The sequence below is a fragment of the Microcebus murinus genome, chromosome 26 (genome assembly GCF_040939455.1).
Source record: "Microcebus murinus isolate Inina chromosome 26, M.murinus_Inina_mat1.0, whole genome shotgun sequence".
Lineage (NCBI taxonomy): Eukaryota > Metazoa > Chordata > Mammalia > Primates > Cheirogaleidae > Microcebus > Microcebus murinus.
This window is the reverse complement of record NC_134129.1, coordinates 11,595,608-11,616,749: the sequence shown is the minus strand read 5'-3', so window position 1 is coordinate 11,616,749 and position 21,142 is coordinate 11,595,608. Positions and strand designations below refer to the sequence as shown.

General features: G+C 33.9%; 1 pseudogene; it reads left to right on the top strand.

The window, feature by feature from the left end:
* The first annotated feature begins 428 nt into the window (after positions 1-428).
* On the top strand, positions 429-8,800 carry LOC142864719 (ras-related protein Rab-22A pseudogene; annotated as a pseudogene).
* Positions 8,801-21,142: the final 12,342 nt, after the last annotated feature.

Here is a 21,142-nt window from a genome sequence, read left to right as displayed (position 1 = left end):
GCAGTGGTCCCCAAACTTTTTGGCACAAGGGACCAGTTTCTTGGAAGACAATTTTTCTATGGACTGGAGAGTAGTGGGGTGTGGTTTTGGGATGATTCAAGTGCATTATATTTACTGTACAGTCAAGTCTTTTTGCTAATGATAATCTGTATTTGCAGCGATTCCCCAGTGCTACTGTCACTGCCTCAGCTCCACCTCAGATCATCAGGAATTAGATTCTCATAAGGAGCATGCAACCTAGACCCCTCACATGTGCAGTTTACAGTAGGGTACGGACTCCTGTGAGAATCTAATGCCACTGCTAATCTGACAGGAGGCGGAGCTTATGCGGTGATGTAAGTGATGGGGAGCCACTGTAAATACAGATGAAACTTCTCTTGCTCACCCACTGCTGACCTCCTGCTGTGCAGCCCAGTTCCTATCAGGCCATGGACCTGCACCGATCCATGGCCAGCAGGGGAGTTGGGGACTGCAGTTGTAGAGTATCAGTTGTTTACCCTGCTGATCCTGTGGCTGACTGGAAACTGTGGCTCCCTGCTGCTGCCCAGAATCGCAAGGGTATCATGACACATATAGCTGGCCTGGGAAAAGATGAAAATTCAAAATTTGAAGTACAGTTTCTACTGAATGTGTGTTCCTTTCACACCATCACAAAGTCATAAGTTGAACCACCATAATTCAGGGGCTGTCTGTGTATGGTGGTGTGAAAAGTAAGACAAAAGATTAAAGTTTACTTGAAATACCAACAATACTATAGAGGATGTTGAAGTATTGGAGCAAGGGTTTATTCTGTGGGTCAATTGTTAATTCATACTGGATACTGAAATTGTGTAGCTTCACCCACAATGGTTCTGTGGTGACTCTGTCTGACCAGTAGTGCTACAACAGAGAGGTTCCTGCTGTGTGTGTGTGGAGGTAGGTCAGGCAATTAAGGGCTGTTCTGGAAGGAGCAGAAAAGTTTTGCTCTCTTCAGGCATAAGAGAGGAAAGGAAGAAGACAGACTGAACATGATCAAACTGCTCTCCCAAAGTTACCCCTCAGGGACATTTTCTGACCAGCTCTGACACAGAATGGGTGAATGGGTGAAGAGAGGCCGTATAATTGAACTTTCCTCCTATGGGGAGAGAGAGAGCAATGGCAGGGAAGTGACATCTATTAGACGTATTGAATGGACACAAAAAAGTACACAAATGCACTATTATCAGATTTCTACATCAAGAGAAAGAATAGATATGGATAGCCATGGAAATTCTGCATCATTTTTACTCTCTCAAGTGAATAAATAGTGGCACCCCAAAACAGAAAAACAACAAAATCAACGTCACACCGAACTCTAACAAATATCACAAGGTGGGAAAACATAGTAGAAACCAGAAGTCATGTTTCAAATCTAATGCACAATAGCTATAATACAGTCCCCAATTTTTGATATATGTCCTGCTAGCAATGTTAAATTTAAAAGCATTGATCATTTTCAAGTGTAATTCACAGCTTATAAACCATTAACTCATTGTCATTCAGTCCCCTCATTCCTTATATTCTTCTGCTATCTCTTTTCCACTTCCATAATTACCTCATTCTGTCTTTTTTTCTAGTCCCAGATCAGTTATGTGATGACCTTTGACATTTTCCCCAGAAATAAATGGCACTACCAAGTCTCCCTCTTTCTAAGCCCCTGTTTTACCTTGAAGCAGATGTGCATATGCATATGTAATACATTTCAGGCGAAGGTTTCTTTATGTTTTTTTTTTTCTTCCTGCTCAAAAACATTATACTGCTCTATTTTACAGGAAGCAGAAAATTTTATGAGTTCAATTTAGTTTGCATTCCAAAGCAGTAACTGAAACTGTGCATTTGCTCCATTTGCTTACAAATAAGCAATTTATGGCCTGAATGAACTCTTTTAGTGATTACAGTTTTCAGGCAGGAGGACATAGTATTTAATATCTTAAAAAATAAATATACCTGTCATAAATTTAGGGAGTCACATGATAAAATAATGAGAGCATTCATGTTGCAAAGGGGCAAATGAGTTTGCAGCACACAAGAAAAATTGCTATGCAAGAATAATGAAACAGTTGTGGTGGTATTATCACCCATGGCAATCTCCCTCTAACTTACCCAGGTAGCTCCCTGAAATAATAAGTGCTGCATTCTACCCAATTAATGGGGAAGTCTAAAGTACGTGACGGCAGTATCAGTGAACTACACTTTGAGTTGTCTGTGAGAAAACCATTACTTAAACACAATATCTCAGTTAAATGTTCAAATATAGAATAACTCTTTACTTCCTTGTTGAACATAGGAATCAGTCCTGTTTTTACTTTCTGGTGTTTGGGATATATATGATTTTGGGGGACAATAGCATAGAGTAATTTGCATCCTGAAGCAAAGTTTATAAAGGAAAACTTACATACTCCAAGTTACATATATTTTTTTCATTTTTTATTTTTTTTCTAATTGCAAGAAAGTGACACATCTAGCCTCCAAAGATGAGAAGATGAAGTTAATATCTTTAGGGGATAAATATTTATTTCTTTGTTGATTTAAAATATATTAGTTGTTACTTTCTAAAGTCTCATTGTGACTATAAACTGCTATTGCCTCAATCAACCTAAATTATTTAAAGGAGTAAAATGCTTCAGAGAATATCTTAACCTTTTTAGTCATTTTAATTTAGTACAGGATTTTAACTAAATTTCTTGGTATATTACATTATTACTTTGTAAATCATTAAAAAAGAACAGTTATCAAAAGCAAGTCGACAATAGCATCTCCATTGACTGAATTGTTTAAAATAAAACTTAATAAATAATAAATTATTTTTATTGGTCAAATTAATTTTGATAAGAAAGTATATGATATAGAAAGTCATAAAACTGTGTAATATATGTTTTGAGTTACTTGTTACATGAGACCATGTCACCAAATGTCTAATAATTCAGTATATAATAGGGTTTATGACATGAATTAATCCAATTTCTCTATTTTACCAGTTTGAGTGTTTTAAATATTTTAGGTCAAATGCACCTAGACTAATAAAAACAATTTTTAAAAAATTTGAGTTTTTTTCTCTATATTATGATTCTGAAGCAATGATTTTTGAATTTGAGGTATCTTTCAGATTATTTAATTGATACCACCACCCTTCTCATACACTTGGAAAATCATTTTCCGTCTCCCTGCTGGTATTTATGGTGGCTGGTAATAGAAACTTCTATGTTTCTTTTTACTCATGGCCATTTGAAATCCAAGAATTTTTTAGCATTAAACTCAACCAGGCAAGTGTTAACTTGAGTGGTTTTATTGTCCTTATGCAACAGTAGAACTTCATGGAAAACAGGCACTCTGGGGGCGTAAGTTTGTCTTAATGTACATATTATTTTTCCCAACACTTAGGTCACAAGACCTCTCTCCTGTTAGAACATTAAACAAGCCTCTCTCAAGTTCAGTCCCCTCCTGTTAGAACATTAAACAAGCCTCTCTCAAGTTCAGGCCCCTCCTGATATAATATCTATTACATGTAATAAGTGTATTATCAGGAGAGTCTGAATAAAGCTACTTTTCAGATGCTTTTCTTAAATTTTTATTTTTTTGATCCTATGAGAGATTCTTGGATTTCATCCTTGTCAACCTTCTTTTGGCATCTGACAGTCTTTAGCATAAGCTCATATCATAAACATTCAAGAGTTTGGTACGTGGCTTCTTCTCACTGGTTCAGAAGAAGATTAAAATATAGAGAGATAAGTAAAAAATAAACTGTATTTTAATTCAAAAGGACTAGCATTTAGCATGGGGTAGGGATGGAGGGCCAAGAAAAATTAAGCTGGAGAATTTAAAGCATAACAACAAGAGTCACAACAGGTTTTGCTCTGTTCCAGTTCTTTGTGAGAGCTCCAGGAAAAAAAAAAAAAAAAAAAAAAACTAATTTGTGTTATAACCACAGTGACATTAACAATTTAATAGCAAAACAAACAAACAAACAAAAAAAACCCAAAAAACAACAAAAAAACCAAAGATGTGATCAACCACTCTTTTTCAGGTATTGTGTTAAATACTGGGAATTTAGTAACAATAATACTCGATACAAGCTCTCGAGGAACTATAGTTTACAGAGATCAGAATACATCAAAATGAACGTAATAATTAATATGTTTATAACGTTCAAGATTAGTATAGTACTAATAGTTATTACCTATTTTTAGGTTTCCAGTTTCTCTCCTCTTGACCTTATTGATCCTTAATATGGTAGCCTTTGAAGCACTGGGCTTTGTGCAATGATTCCTAGTACAGTCATCTTTGAACAGCTGAGAAAACACAAACAATCACTAAAATTGAAGTCTTAATTTATCTAATGCTGAAAAAATATTAACTTAGTTGTCGGAGAGCTAGTTGAGATGACCTAGCAAATTTTAGGGGTTAAAATGAAAGGAAGCGATGGTGTAAGGAATGGAGGGATCCATGCTAATGATCAATGTAGATAAACATGCTTCTCCTTGGTTGGCATCTACTACTCATGAAGATCATCAATCCCATTCATATGACTAGCACTCTTAACCCCAGGAAGATAACCTTATGCCAGTCACCAGCTTTACGTTTTACCTGGCATCCTCAAATCATCTACATAACATTTGTCACCTTTTCCCACAATCCAGATTCTATGCTGACATCTCCATTACCAGTTAGCCTCAAAATGCTAGACTGATACTTGTGAGGTCACTTACCCAAGGTACAATTAGGCATCCACCTCTCATTCCATGGCCCTATAGATTATTTTGTCTTCTTCATTGTCATAGACTCTGTCATCACCCGTGATCCTACTCTAATGGCTTGGTCCTGAGTCCTCCTTTCCCCCATTTCATTCATCCAATACCCTTTTTTAAGATAAACTTTTGAAACTTTAAAATAATATTAGCATCTCACAGTTTTAACAGTGTTTTCTCTAAAACATCATTTGACTCATGTCAGTTTTTGACTTAAATTCTCTTGATACTTTAACAAAATGTTTTTAACATTTTTGTTTTGGTTTTTTAATATGTTCTTAATTTACCTTCCCAATCGAGTTTTCCTCTACACTCCTCTACATTTTATTACAACAGAATTGATATTCATTAGTTTTTCAATATGTACTAGGGAACAGTTTGCACTTGCCTTTGTGGCTTTTATCATAAGCCACAATAAAACTTTCTCTTTTTTTTCCTCTACTAAACATCTATTCTATTAGAGCAGAACAATCTCATCAGTCGTATGATGTAGACTGCCAGCATCTTTGGAGATCTCATCTCTTCTTTCATTTACACTTAGCATCACCATACATACACTGAACATCATTTTTGCTTTGTTTAATGCACATAATTATTTTTTTTCAATTCAGATTTTGAGAGAAGGAGTCATACCTTTTTAAAAATATGTATACCTGGGGCTTAAACATTGTACCCACAACGTGTAGTTAGTGAAAATATTTTAACATTAGAGATGACTATGGTGATAATGAGTACAGAACAGTATTCCTACTTTTGATTTCCCACACTGAGTAATTTACCAAATTTTATAAATTAATCTCTGAAAATATCTGGTTATTTTCTCTTCTTGGAGACATGTGAGTAAAGATTAGATTTAGATTATGTATACTTTTAAGGTAAATGTTAAACACAGCTCTGAATGTGAGGAAGATTGGCACTTTAATCACAGTTTCTCTATGGATATATTCTGTAACTTTCGTTAATTAATGGGACTTTTAAATACTGCCAATGCTAAAGTATAGGTAATAATATTACACTTGCTTGTTATCTTAGGAAATATAAAGGTCAATGAGAAGGAATTTGTGATATCCTATACTTGTCACAAGATAACACAATCTAAACAAAATCAAAATATCATTATAGTAGATATTTATTTTTTAAATCAGGTATGCTAAAATAAACGTTTTTATACAAACTCTATCGGGGTATGACTCAATATATTACTTCTCATTATGTAATTTTAAAAAAATCAAGTTAATTCATGTGGATTATAAGAGGGTTTATATTTTACATGAAAAAAATCTGTTCAAAACTGCTGTCAATATTTTTTACCAAGTTTAGACTTGCTTATTCATTTTGACATGAATCCTCAGTATGAAATGCAATATCTGTAGATGACATATCACATAAATGAGCAGAAGAATAGATGTGAAAGACTTAATGATAAGCTGTAGAATTTAATACAGCTATGAGATACACACCTTGTAAAGGCTTCAATTCATTTCCTATTTGAGTATAAATAACATGGGAAAAATAATAATTCTGTTTCATAATACAACTTCCCAAATTTAATGAATATCTACTGTATATACGCTAGACTTCTTGATACTGCAGGTTATCTAAAGCCAAATATAATAACATCTTTAGCAATCAGGGTAAACCTATGATTGGACAAGACAGACTGATAAAGTAGAATTGAATCAACACATTCTTCTCTAGTAGGTTATGTGAGGACTTTCCTTATTATACCTCACTTCCAAAATTTATTGAATGCTGACTATGTGCTTAGCACTGTTAGAAATTATTTATATGGATTAATTTATGACAGAATTAAAGGACGGTTACATTATACAAAGCTATGGGAGGAAGTCAAGAATTCACTTTACACAGTGTAACTCCCAATAACATGCTGTTTAATTATTATAGTACCTTTGGATAATTAAATAAGAAGCCCAATATAATTTTGATTGTCCCCCAATAAATATTTTGGTACCTTGTAGAACCATTTAAATGAAAAACATAGAAAATGCTTTTGTTTCCTTCAAAAGCCTGTGTTCTTGGTTGTCTGCTGCATTTTTTTGATACCCATAGCTTACCCACTGGATAAAACAACACTAGGTGAGAAGTATGTGAAGGGTTCCTTGGTAAGTAGTGTTAATTAGGAGCTGCTCTTACCAAGAAAGGGCTGGGAAAGAAACCATGTAATATAGACAGAAAAAAGAGTATGTGCAACATGGAAACACATTAAAGAACAAGGAAAGTTGAGGAAACTGCAAAACATGTAGACGCCAGTTACAAGATGAAGAAGCAGCACAAGGACAGATAGCTTAACACTGAATAAAATAAGGAATCAGTGAAGGATTTAAGAACACCATACTCGGATATGAATGTCAGAAAGGCTTCCCTGACTAAAGAATTCTTAGAGTAGGTAAGAATAGTTGCAGGCCTACATGGTAACGTGGAAGTGAAGTAGTGAGAGTTGATACAAGACAGTGGCAGAGAGAAGATAAGAAATCTAAACATGAAAGAGATTAAGAATGATGAATTGATGTCTTGCAGACTGTTTAAAATTAGAAGGTAAGTAAAGAGAGATCATGGCAGATGCATGGCTTGATCAAGTGGATAGATTCTGTGCCTTCAGTCTATGAAGACGAAAAAGAGGCAGAGGGCTGTGGCAATGTTGGGACATGCCTCAAGGGTCCTCTTGTGTCAGGGATCATTTTCTGGCCCTGCCAGTTGTCTAAAGCCTGAATACAGGGCCTCATGCAATTTTTTAAAAGGCTGTTATGACCGTTTAGATAGCAGAAGGACTAGTTTTCTACTAGTTATTCCATCAAACGAGAAAGCAGCAATCTCCTGACACCCGACGTTAATGAATGACTTTTCATCACGCAGAATAAAATTTATTCAAAGAACAATGGAAAAGATGGAAGATGCGCTTTTGACGAGTTATAAGCTAATAAACGAGTAGCAAAACTGTTAGGAGATAGTTTTCAGATATATAAATATAAAACATTTTTATCTTTTGATTTTGAAAATAGAAAACATGTATCTGACTAGCTTATATCTTTGCAGGAATTCATCTGTCCTAGTTGAATATTAAGAGCACTAGTGCTACTAATTAGCGTACATGTACTTAAAATACGTTTCATTCTAGATAATTATCTCCCATGTTTTGACAAAGTATATCTGACTATGCATATCAGACACTGTATGCATTTGGACAGTTTGTTTTTAACTTTCTCTGGGCATAGCATATTCTGACTGTTTTCCAATAGTCTACAATATATTTATGTTCTATTAGTGAAATAATTATTGGCTGTTGTGAATATTGAACAAACACGCTGTCCTTTCTCCTTAAGAAGTAATGTTGGCAGATGCTGATGGGACCAGGGGATGCTGGTTTGGGCTTCGCCTCTCCTTCCTCCATTTAGGGGGGCAGTGGGCCGGCACCCTTGGCTCCTGGGCCATTACACTGTGCGGGGTGGGGGTGGGGGCTCAAAACGTGCCTTCTGGGGGAAATGGGTGCAGGTAAATCAAATATCATGTGGCAGTTTTGGAAGGCAGTTTTGATCTGAACATCAACCCAAACATAGAGTCATCTTTTAGGATCGAGACTGTCCCATACCAAAATGAGCCATATAAATAACTAATCTTGGATACAGCTGGGCAAGAACTATTTTGTGCATTAGCACTAATGTACTATGGAGGGTCAGCTGTAGCTATAATCATTTATGAATGTCACAAAAGAAGAGACATTTTCAACATTAAAGAATTGGGTAAAAGAGGTTCCCCAGCATGACCCACCTAATCTCGTTGCCATTGTAGGAAATAAATGTGATCTTACTGATGTAAGAGAAGTCATGGAGAGAGATGTGAAGGACTACGCTGACTCCGTTTATACAATTTTTATAGAGATCAGTGCAAAAAAAGTGATAAACATAAATGAACCCTTTGTGGAAATGAGTCAAAGAATTTACTCCACTGAAGCCCATCAGCCTTCTGGCAGTAAAGGCTTCAGACTTCCAAGACAGCCTTCAGAGCCAGAGCGAAGCTGAGCCTCAGCCTCTCAGACTTGATGATGAAGTAGGTGGTCTTGAAAGTTAACAGGGGACTGGGGTCTTTGCCACCAATTTTTTGCCTAGTGTGTATGAGTCTTGTTCGTGCAAAAAGGATTCACAGAAATTGACTGATTCCGTTCTCTCTTTGAAGACTGCAGCAATGATATTTCGATCTGTGGACTTCTGCTATGTAAAGAATCTCTGGTATACAAAGGGACTATATTGTTGGCTTTTGACGTTGCTAAAAAGGAACATATAATTGTATGGATGGTAGGACTAAATTCTTGAGTAGTTTTGTAATCAATGTTTTATGTCACATCTGTAAATGGAAAATTAGTATTTTTGTGGTTGTTGAGGGGAAAGAAAACTTTGTGGAGATTATTATTTCCTTGGTTTCTATTATCACTGTTAGAGGGAGTTCTATCATTAAAGTGTGGTAGAATATCTTATGCTCTTTTGGGTAGATGCCTAACAATGCTATTGCTGGGTCGAATGGTATTTCTATTTCTAGCTGTTTGAGGTATCTCCAAATTCTTTTCCACAAAGGTTGCACTAATTTGCAGTCCCACCAGCAGTGTAGGTGTGTTCCTGTCTCTCCGCATCCTCGCCAGCATTTGTTGTTTTGGGATACAGGCCATTCTCACTGGTGTTAGGTGGTATCTCATTGTGATTTTGATTTGCATTTCTCTAATGATTAGGGATGTTGAGCATCTTTTTATATGTTTGCAGGCCATTATTCTGTCTTCTTTGGAGAAGTTTCTGTTCATTTCCATTACCCATTTCTTGATGGGATTGTTTGATTTTTTCTTGTTAATTCTTTTGAGTTCTAGATAGATTCTTGTTATTAGACCTTTATCAGAAATGTAGAGAGCAAATATTTTCTCCCATTCTGTAGGTTGTCTATTTGCTCTAATGATAATTTCCTTGGGTGTAAAGAAGCTTTTCAATCTGATCAGATCCCATTTGTTTATTTTTGTTGCTGCAGTGATTGCTTTGGGGGTCTTCTTCAAGAATTCTTTGCCTAGGCCAATGTCTGATAGGGTTTTCCCAACCTCTTCTTCTAAGGTTTCATGCCTGAGCTATAAGTCTGTTATCCATCTTGAGTGGATTTTTGTGAGAGGTGAGAGGTGAGTATTGTGGAGGGGAAGGGCATACCTCTAACCCTTCCTAAGGAGAGGCAAAAATTTGAAATGTAATGAAAATGTCAAAAAAAAAAACCCAAACATTTATCAGGTGTTGAGCAGGTGGGAGGGGGAAGAGGGGATGGATGTATACTTACATAATGAGTGAGATGCGCCCCACCTGGAGGATGGACACGCTTGAAGCTCTGACTGGAGGGGGGAAGGGTGGCAAGGGCAATGTATGTAACCTTAGCAACATTTGTACCCCCATAATATGATGAAATAAAAAAAGGCAGAAAAAAATGTGGTAGAAATTGGAGGGATGACAATTATTATTTGAAGCTAAAAGGGGTTATTTATAGGACTAATGGAAATTACTTCATCTTTGCCATCTCCAAAGCACTTTTCATTGAAAACATTAGCCTAAGATACACAAAGCAAATTAACAACAATAACAGATAACAGCAGAGCCTAGCTCACCCTGGGTTTGCTTCTGATCCTGTTGTACATGTGTCACAAACACATTATTGGCACTTTTAAAATAAACTCTCATGAGCAAGATAGTGATGGTCAAGAAGCTGTTGGGATCAATTGAATCACATATGTTCTAAGCTGACAAGCAACAGTTTAAAAAAGAGGACAATAAGAGAAAATAAAGCAAGTGGTATAAATGCTGTCAATTTTTTATTTAACCCAAGTATTTTGGTGGAAGGAAAGCACGTATTTGTTGCTCAGCATATATGGAGTTGCAGGATATATTTATTAGAACATTGCTTACATATAGAAATTATGTAAATGGATTAATAAATTCTAAAGTTTCATTTTAGAAAAAGAAATGATATTCTGCTTCCACTAAGAAAATATCATGTATTTTGAAATATACCTTGATACCTTGACTTACTTCAGGATTAAGAGGAATAACAGAGCAGATAATTAAGTCATGATTTATATTATTTTTCTTTCTCCTCATAATCCTTTAAGATACATAATGAGTGTGATGCGTACCATCTGGGGGATGGACATCCTTGAAGCTCTAACTTGAGGTGGGGGACAAGGGCAATATATGTAACCTTAACATTTGTACTCCCATAATATGCTGAAATTAAAAAAAAAGAAAGATACTAATAGTCTTTTTAGATAGTTCTTCATATGTAAATTACTACACATTTTAAAGATTCTACATCCCAACTAAAACAGTTTTTGACAGAGAATGAAGAGATGAGAAAAGCAAAATGACAAAAGCTTCATGTTTTATATACATGGTATATAGACTCCCTGTATTTATGTTCAGCAAGAGTTCAAACATGAGTTAGGAAGTGAATCTAAGTATCATATGGTATATAAATTATCACTTTATCACTGAAACTTATTTTTCTTATTTTTAAAATGGGTAGAATGCTTGTTGTCATGGTTATATTGGCTTCCTGTGGCTGCTTTAATAAATTACCAAAAACTCAGTAGCTTAAAACATCAGAACTCTATTCTCTCACGGTTGCGGAGGCTAGAATTCCAAAATCAAGCTATTGGCAAGGCCCTGTTCCCGCTGAAGGCTCTAAGGGAAATCCTGACTCGCCTCTTTCAACTTAAGGTAGCTGCAGGTGTTCCTTGGCTTGTGGCAGCAAACCTCTGTTCTCTGCTTTCATCTTCTTAGCCTTGTTTTCTCTTTGTTCCTCTGCCTTTCTCTAATGAGGACACCTGCCATTGAATTTAGAACCTACGCTAAATTCAGGATCATCTTATCTGGAGCTCCTTAATTTAATTACATATGCAAAGACTTTTTCTTGCCTTATAAGTTCATATCCACAGGTTCTGAACGGACATATTTTTTTTGAGGGGGAAAAGTAAGGATCACAATTCAACCAGCTACAATGCCATACAAGTAATACAAAAGTGACTAAGAGATGTAAAACCATAACACACCACCCATACTGCATTCTGTATTTTGGGGATTTGACCAGGTGAACTATAAGACCCTCTAAATTATGATAACATTTTGTGTTTTTTTTTATTTGATTTCTCTACTTTCCTTTTCCTTCTTTAATTATAGTTTTTGTGTTAGAATGCTCTGAAACCTGCTTCTACAAAAGACATTTTTTTGTATAGCACTTTAGGTTAGGTTAGTAATGTGGGTAATGTGACTTTTATGGAGTTTAGCACATGGTAGGCTCTTAAGAAGTAGTAACTATTATGTTGTTTATTATTATTAGACTTCTTTGTGCAAAGAAGAATCTCTAAACAGTCCAGACTCATTATGTTATTCAAGTCCCTGAGATTACTTAAGTCAATTATATAAAATAATAATTTTATAAATCCTCCTATTTATCCCAACATTATCAAGAAACTTTTACTAGAAGTTTGCAATGCACAACACATTCTGCTGAGCAAATTTGGATAACTAACAAGGCTATGAAAATTTCATAGATTCTAATAATTGGGGAAGAGCAGCTTATTCTTTAGAAAGTCGACATTTGGCTATTGGAACAAAGAAAAATAGTAAAAAATAATTTGCAAATATAAGTAAGAGTAATAAAATGAAAATATGGAACAATATTATAAATGAGAAATAGCCTGTTATACTCAGATCTCCTGACCAAAAAAAATGCATTTAGTAATTGAGCTCAAATTCTAGGTACAATATTTTCAGCTGAAAAAAATTTGATTAAGCAATTTAGATTCTCATTTTAAAAATACAGTCAAGCAGTTAGGGGACATAAGAAAATTTGAATGTAGATTGTGTATTAGGAAATATTATGGAATTATTGTTAATTTTCGTGGGAGTCCTAATATTGGTAAATTTTTAGGTGATACATGCTGTAGATTTTAAGGGTGAATTGCCATGCTGTCAATAAGCTACTCTTATAGTGATTCAAGTGTATCTGCTTATGTGTGTGTATATGTATGCATGCATTAACTGTGGACTTATACATGTATAAGTATGCATGTATTAACTGTGGACGAAGGCTAACCCATTTTTTTTAAATTATATTTTTTATTATTATGGGTACATAATTATTTTATATAATTATAGGGTACATGTGACTTTCGATACAGGCATACAATGAACACATTTCATTCAAGGTGGAGGGTAAACAATCATTGGTCGTACTTGTAATTTTCTCTGTATTCTAATATATTAATGTATGTTATAAAATATATTATAAAAATAAATCTAATACTTCAATATTGTTTCTAACAATTATTAATATATCCCACTGCCTAGAACAGTGAGTAGGACACAATAGTGGCTCAGTACATTTTTGATGAATAAAAAATAATGACTGAATTAGCAAATACTTACCCTTTCACGTCTATAACTGGGAGAATAGGCATTTGCTTATGAAAATAAAAAAAACATATTTTATCATCATGAAAGTTATACAGTATAGCTATATAGTAGCAAAGCTAAATTTTAAAACTATAAGCATATTTTACTATACATATAAAATTTATGGATATTTTATTTATGAAAAATTTTATTATTGATAATCATTACAATAAGTTATTTTATTTCCATGATAATATTTGGTCTCTCCAAAAATACTTCTAATATGTTAGATTCACTCCTTATATTTGATGAAATTCAGGTACAAAAGAGATTAAATAACTTGACTTAAACTCACCTAACAAGGAAGTGGTATATCTAAGTCTTTTTAATTTTTTTCTTTATATTTCATCATATTATGAGGGCACAAATATTGTTAAGGTTACATATATTGCCCTTGCCATCCCCTCCCCCCACCGTGTCAGAGCTTCAAGCATGTCCATCCTTTAGGTGGTGCACATCGCACTCATTACGTAAGTATACACCCATCCCCCACCTCCCCCTCCCACCTGCCCACCACCCTATAAAAGTATTTTTTTGTTTTGTTTTGTTTTTTGACATTTTGGTTACATTTTATATCTTTGCCTCTCCCTAAGAAGGGTTAGAGGTATGCCCTTCCCCTCCACAATGCTTGCCTGAAACAAATATTTTTTTATTCTGTTAGTATTGTCCTTTTGTTTCTCTCATGTCATGCTGCTTTTTTCTAATGTGTCCGCTTTTTATTTTATTTTTTTTTTAAGGAAACCAGGCAAATTAAGCTTTCAAACAATAATTGAGTTGAAACCTAAAGAAAAAAATAAATTCTCATTTGTTCTTGACAGGGGAAATGTGTTTGAATATGTAAGGTATAAACCATTATTTAGTTGTGGCCCCTATACTTATTAGTCAGTGTCAAAGGAGTCTATAATTCCTTTATGCATTTGCTTCATTTGACTGACAGTAATTGAGTTTGCTAAAGCTTAGAAATATTATCTCACTGTAAGGGGGCCTCTCGTTTCATTTTGCTTGTAGTCCCTCCTGCTGCTCTAGATGATGCAAGTTAAAGTGAATATTTTGTTCTTTTACAGGTAATTTTTACTTTCAATTCTTTGACCTTTAACTTATGGAAATTAATAGCATTTACTAAGACACTATTATAAGTGGACAATCAGCTATATAATAAATCATTTTTAAATCAGGACTGAAAATAATATAATTCTTCCAAAAAGTTTATATATAAATTGTATCACATAATACAGATTAGAGAACTGTAACTACAAGGAAAGACAATATAAAGCATCTTAGAGATGAAGAGGTCTCCTGCCATCAAGTACAGCCATAAGAATGTCACTGCACTAGATACAGATATTATTTTTTCTTCTGTGGACATTTCAATGACTATTTTATATAACACTAAATAAGTTCATTGTCCATTGGCACATTCACACTTAGATGGCAGCACCAAACAGATAATTTTTCATGAGTTCCTTTCTGTCATCAGCTTCTGATACTCATCAATCTAAAAAGAGTAACAGCTGAACCATGTCTGCAAAAGGTTAAAGGACTTAGACTCAGTCAAAAGCCTAAGTTGAACTCAGCTATACTAATTCCATAAAGGGGCTACCAAAGGGAGCGCTGGCAATTTGGGATATCAAAAAGATTGGTTGTATAACTATAGGTTTGAATTTGGGTCTATATTTCTCCTGTCTTTCATAGTTTCCCAAAAGGTAAGTTGTAATAATGATATAGAATTATATGATTAGTGAAGAATGTCATTCTAATGATTTAAGGGTTACATAAATAAAATAAAATTGTGGATGTATCATAATCCTCCCACTTCCTAAATCTGTACACATTTCTGTATAATAAAATACGAATATTGTTTGTGTAGTATGAAGGCCTAGTTTCAGATAATTCTGTAATTATTAACTCACACTGATCCCTAAACCAAATATGGTCCCTGTTATTTAATCTCTTAGATTTTTATATGTCCTCATAGAACTTATCAACAATTAATATTCATTAATTATTATTTTAATGTGTATTTATGCCTCCCTAAATCATAGCTCCTTGTAGGCAGAGACTGTGAGATTATATACTTATACTTATCACAGGGCTTAACACAAAATGAGATCTCAATAAATGTTTGTTGGATGAATGAATGAGTGAACGAATCTATAGAAGTCTCCCATAACAAGAAAAACAGAAAAAATACCTTTAGGAGCAATAACTAAAATTGTGAATGTTTTGTTTATACCCTGATTTTTCTCACTTATAGTAAAAATTTAATTTCCCCTTAGACTCATAAAAAATGTACAAAACGTAACCAATCTCTTAGAAACTGGACATTCTGAGTTGGCAAAATACAGTTAACTGTCTATGTTTGTACATAACCTTTTATTAGAACACAATATTCCCGTTTGTTTCTTATTATCTACAGCTGCTTTTGAGCTACAATAGCAATGTTAAGTAGTTGTGACAGAGACTGGCCCTCAAAGCATGCAATATTTATTATTTGGTCTTTCACAAAAAAAGTCTGCTGACCCTTGCTCTAAATGCTATCTATATGTTGCCATAATATACAAAAGCAAGTGATTCTAAACTTTGTCAAATTCTTCCAGTTTCTAATAACTGAATTATTTATTACTACCAATAGGTTTTTTGGAATAGACACTATTCCAAAATACCTTTCTTAATGCACTGTTCTCTATGTTAATTAATAATGTTAATATTGTAACTCTAAGCAATTTGTTAAAAATTAGGAATTATTTGTAAGAGATTGGGTTTCCTGTCCTACCTACAGAAGTGCAGGGAAGCAACTTCTCATTTCCTCATGATACAAAATGAAGACATTGGACATTTAATCACCTGAAATATTCCTCTCCTTACTTATTTTTCCTCCTCAAATATATAGTCAGAATTCCAGAAAAATAATATAGCAATATATAGAATCATAAGAATAAAATCACAACTATTATTATACTTCTGATTGTGCGTTTATCTTTAAATTTTATCTGTTTTAAAAATTTAAAAAACAGATAAAACAGAAATTATATTCATTAAAATGTTTATAATAATAATAATAATAGTCATTCATTAAGGCATGCAGCACATACAGCAAAAAGAATGCTGCATTACCCTAATCAAATATTATGTAACTGAAAATATGTAACTTATGTAACAAACTGGGCAAAGGTATAGAATGTTTTTATACCTGATGGAAAGCAGAAAAACTGTGTACATACTATCTAAAAGGTACCTACCTTGAGAGACAAGAATGGAAAAAGTTGAATATATCCTCTAATTCCCTTTTGTTTCACTTATCATTGTAGCCTATTTATACTTGTGTTCAGTTCTTTGAAATATTCTTTTACACTTATTTATCCTTGTTGCCAATGCCTTGCTAACTCTGACCATCTCTTTAATTCATCTATTCATTTTTTTTAATTTAATGTTTATAAGTTTTATTTTGTTTCTGGCTTCATTTGCATGTTTTAAATATAATGCATTTTTTATTACTATTGAATGACTCATCTATCTTATCCAGAACTTTATTTCACTGGATTTGTCTTTTGAGTTTTCAATCTGATCAGTTTCTCTCTGGCTGCCAAGCCCACATAGGTGGGTTGCTAATTTACTTTGCCAGCTCAATGTAGCTGGTGGTTGGAACATTCTAAGGCTGGTTATTTGGGCATGCTAAAAGGGATACCATACATCTTAAGAGAACTTTACAGTATTTAGGAGAAACAAAGTAGTTTATTAATATAACTAATAGCAACAAAGATAATTCATTTTGTGCTTTTGTAGTTTTCCTCCCTAAATTCAAGTATTTCCAAATAAAATTATATTTGTTGAATTAATACTGAAATTTGGGTGTTATTATACAACTGCATTATAGTGACAGGCCTTCTTTCCAACCCTGTGTGACCAGTATGACTGAAAAGTGTTTAGTTTAGGAAGTGAAATAAACAACAAAACATAAACAACAAAATTTTACTCTCAGTGAATAATTTGAGAAGAATAAAATAATATTTGAAACTATCAGCATAAATTCCCAAAATTTTAAGCATTATTACATTTTCAAACATATGTGCAAGGAAATGAATGAATGAATGATGCTTTGAATTTACTCACTTTTACTCACCAAATTTTTAAAAAAACATAACACAGAACACACAAAAGAAAAATCACCTTTCTTGCACATTACTGTTTATATCATAGATAAATTTTTCCCATTTATTGTTAAGATCTCACAATACTAAAAGGATACTTCTTGTTGAAATTTCTTTAATAATATTTCTAATAATTTGAAAAATATTTCAAATCAATACAGAGACAATACTGGTATTTGAAATATCTTAATTGCTAGGGAATGAATTCAGAGAATAAAAAGATTTCTGTCCCCAAATTAATGTTTTGCCCTTGCATTGAAATCTAAAGTAAAAAAGATATGTATAACTGAATAAAATGTATTTAAAAATGTATTTTACTTAACAGCATAATGTGTTCAGGTTTAAAAATATCATCCATGTAATAAAAGCTTCATTTTGCAGGTTCAAGTCACTGTGCACACCTATTTGCATACTTCTTCATGTTAAAATTCAAAAAGAGTGACTCTGAATGAAAGCTAAATGTGTGCTGAGTAGGTTCCATTATTGAGAACATAATTACCATATACAGTGCCTTGCCCAGTTAATAATGCAGGAAAACTAAATGACAGGGCTGCAGTGAAAGGTGGTCACAGCTTTAATGACTGCATGCAAGAGGTTTCATAAATCTCCACTCAAATAAAAGGCTAACTCCTGGAAGAAAGGGGCATTAAAGTTGGGAAGTACCAGCAAACTGATTATAAATGAAATGAACCAGAATATATATATATATATTCCCTTTTAGTATGTTTTCATTTGATATTTCAGAAAGATATCTATTGAATTATTTAGCCTGTAACTCAGAAAAAGAAGGTGAAGTGCAAACCCAATTGTCATTTCACATTTAGTATGCCTCTTTTCTCTCCTTCTCTCTCTCTATCCACCAGTGCACATACACATGCATATCTCTATATGTATAGTCACATAAATATTTTTCTCACTACATAATATATATGTATATATGTGTATATGCATTATTTTGTGATTTTTGGTTTATATAAATATAATGATATTTGAATGACATTGCATGTGTTACTGAACTACCATTTTTCATTTAATATAATTTTTAGAATGGTGACAGGCATATGTATAACCCAACCCTTGAAATGAATATGAACATTCAAATTCTAGGAATAATTACGTGCATGAATTTGTAGATGCAGATGTCTAGTAATTAAGGTGCTGTAATTGCCTTACAATTAACTCTCCATTTAACAATAGAGGAGAGATGGACTTTTTATCACAAAAATAACACTGCCATTTTTGATGGATAATATATCTTTAGATTTCCTGAAAGGAGTTTTCTACCAGACAGAGTTCAGTTTCAGGAAACAGAAACTACTCTAAGGCATTATTACACATGAAGAAATTACATACAGGAAACTGTCCTCAACAAAGCATTGCCGGGGCTTTGAAGCTGGGTCTCCTTGAATAATACCCAGACCTATAAAGAATTGACCCCCTTGGGAAGCACTGCTTCTTAGATCACGACTGGAAATATGGCAGAAACAAGAGCCTCTGACTTTGCCAACACAGCCCAACATTCAGGAGGCTGGAAAATGTGGACCTGATGCTGCAATGCAGGGATAAGCTGCTGGGTCAAGATATTGCACCTCCCCTGCTTATGATCGCCTAGGAAGCTGGGGATTAGGGTGAGCAGCAGTACCATAAGGAACCCTGCCATCTGCTGAGCCTCATTTGCCAATGGCAATGACCAAAACCACAGGGAGATGGTTTCTGCTTAAGTCTTGCCTTCCCAGTGTTGCCACCTGATATCCAAATGGTGGACTTAATGTGCATTTAGGAGCTTAGTTGTAAGGGCACCTGAGAAATGTAGTTTTTGGGTTTCAAATCTGTGCTAAATGAAGGTTGAAATAAGATAATGTATTGGGAGCCTAATGCAAGTTACCTATTACCAGAATAACCTCCACCTGGAAATAAAATGTTTTAAATATAAAGAAACAGCATACTATAACAATATCTGCTCCATAAAAACAAACACATCTCAAATTTCACAGAATATCTTTGTTCTGGCAAGAAGAACAATTATTCCAGCAGAGAATTTAAAAAAAGAAGAAATTGAATAAATTTGGCAAAGAGGAGTTAAAATAAGAGACAGCCTAGGGAATATTTTAAAATACTGTTAAGCATTTAATAGAGATGAATTCAGTGTGTTTTTCTTGAGATCAGCGGCAACTGGTAATCATGTGAAAATTAAAACTCAGGTTGAGACCACTTGTGATTAAAATTATTTCCCAAATGATTCACTTCATTAAACTTAGAAGGTAGTGACTTTCATGGAGGGAGTGAGATTTTAACTAGATATATACTATATGATAGTACAATATACTGATCTTTTTAAAAACTAGATATGTCCATTGAAATTATTTTATCTGTTTATTAGTTTTCTATTGCTACTGTAAAAACTTTTTCACAAATTTACTGGCTTAAAAAAATTATTGTCTTATGTTAGTTTTGTAGGCTAGAAGTCCAGCATCATCTCACCTAAATGAAATGAAGGTGAAATAAATGCAGGGCTGTACTCCCTTCTAGAGGCTCTAGAGCAGAATCTAGTTCCTGCAGGTCTGCAGCTTCTAGAAGCCTCCAGAATTCCTTGATTCCCTTTCTCCATCTTGAAATCCAACAGTTTTGCAATTCTCCATGCCTTTATTTTCTGTAGTTACAATTCTATTGTCTTTTCATTCTGCCTCCCTTTTTCACTTCTAAGTACTTGTGATTACACTGATCTCAGCTGAATAATCCAGGATAATGTCCCCATCTATAGGACTGTACCCATAATGACATCTGCAAAGTTCCTTTGACATGTAAGGAAATATAAGTAAGTTCTGGAAGTTAGGACACATTTTTTTGGATGGCCCATTATTCTATCTGGTGGTCTGCTAAGAGTTAAGAATAACAAATACTGACTGAAATTTATTACACAGAGAAAAACTCTTAGCTTTGAAATTTAACTTCCTCTCATATTATATATGCTATTACATGTATAAGAAAAGGGGCACATTTTAATGTATCCTATAGAATTGTCTGAAAGTTCATATCCTATTTGTTGATTACCAAACATATGCAATTTTGTTAAATCTAGTTGGAATACTAAAAAAGAAAGTTGACTTTATAGTAATAACTGCATGGGAAAATGATATTTTACTTTTAGATAATTTTATTAGCAAAGAGAAGCTTGTTCATAGGGTATAAAACTTGTTTCAGAAAATGTCTGAACACCTAAATTATTTTTAACATTCAACTATAGATTTAACCTAACACTTGGATCTATTTACTTACTACCTGTAATAAAGAAGAGCACTGTTATAAAATATTTAGAAATGTGCCTATTTTCTGTGTCAGGATGGTTGTGTCTATAGGAGGATATTGATTTAGATAAAACCAACCTAAAGGTGATTTCAATCTGGGAGAAATGAATATAAGAGGCACAACATGCAATTTAGAGGTTATAGCTCTTGAGGTAAAGAAAGTCTGTACTGTTGACAGAAACATAACACGGGCACGTGAAGGCAGAGATTAAACAGAGACATGACACGAGCCCGGCTGAGTATGTGCAAACTGATAAAATACAGATGTGTGGCAAAAAAAAAAAAAAAAAATCAAATTAGGTATGGATACAAACTATCCATACACAATGCATACTTCTCAAAGAAGGTGGAAGCATACATGTGTAATTCACATTTCTGTCAAAACAGATTAAGAATAGCACCGCCACTGTAAGTAGAGCCTCCGCAGGCACAGTTAACAG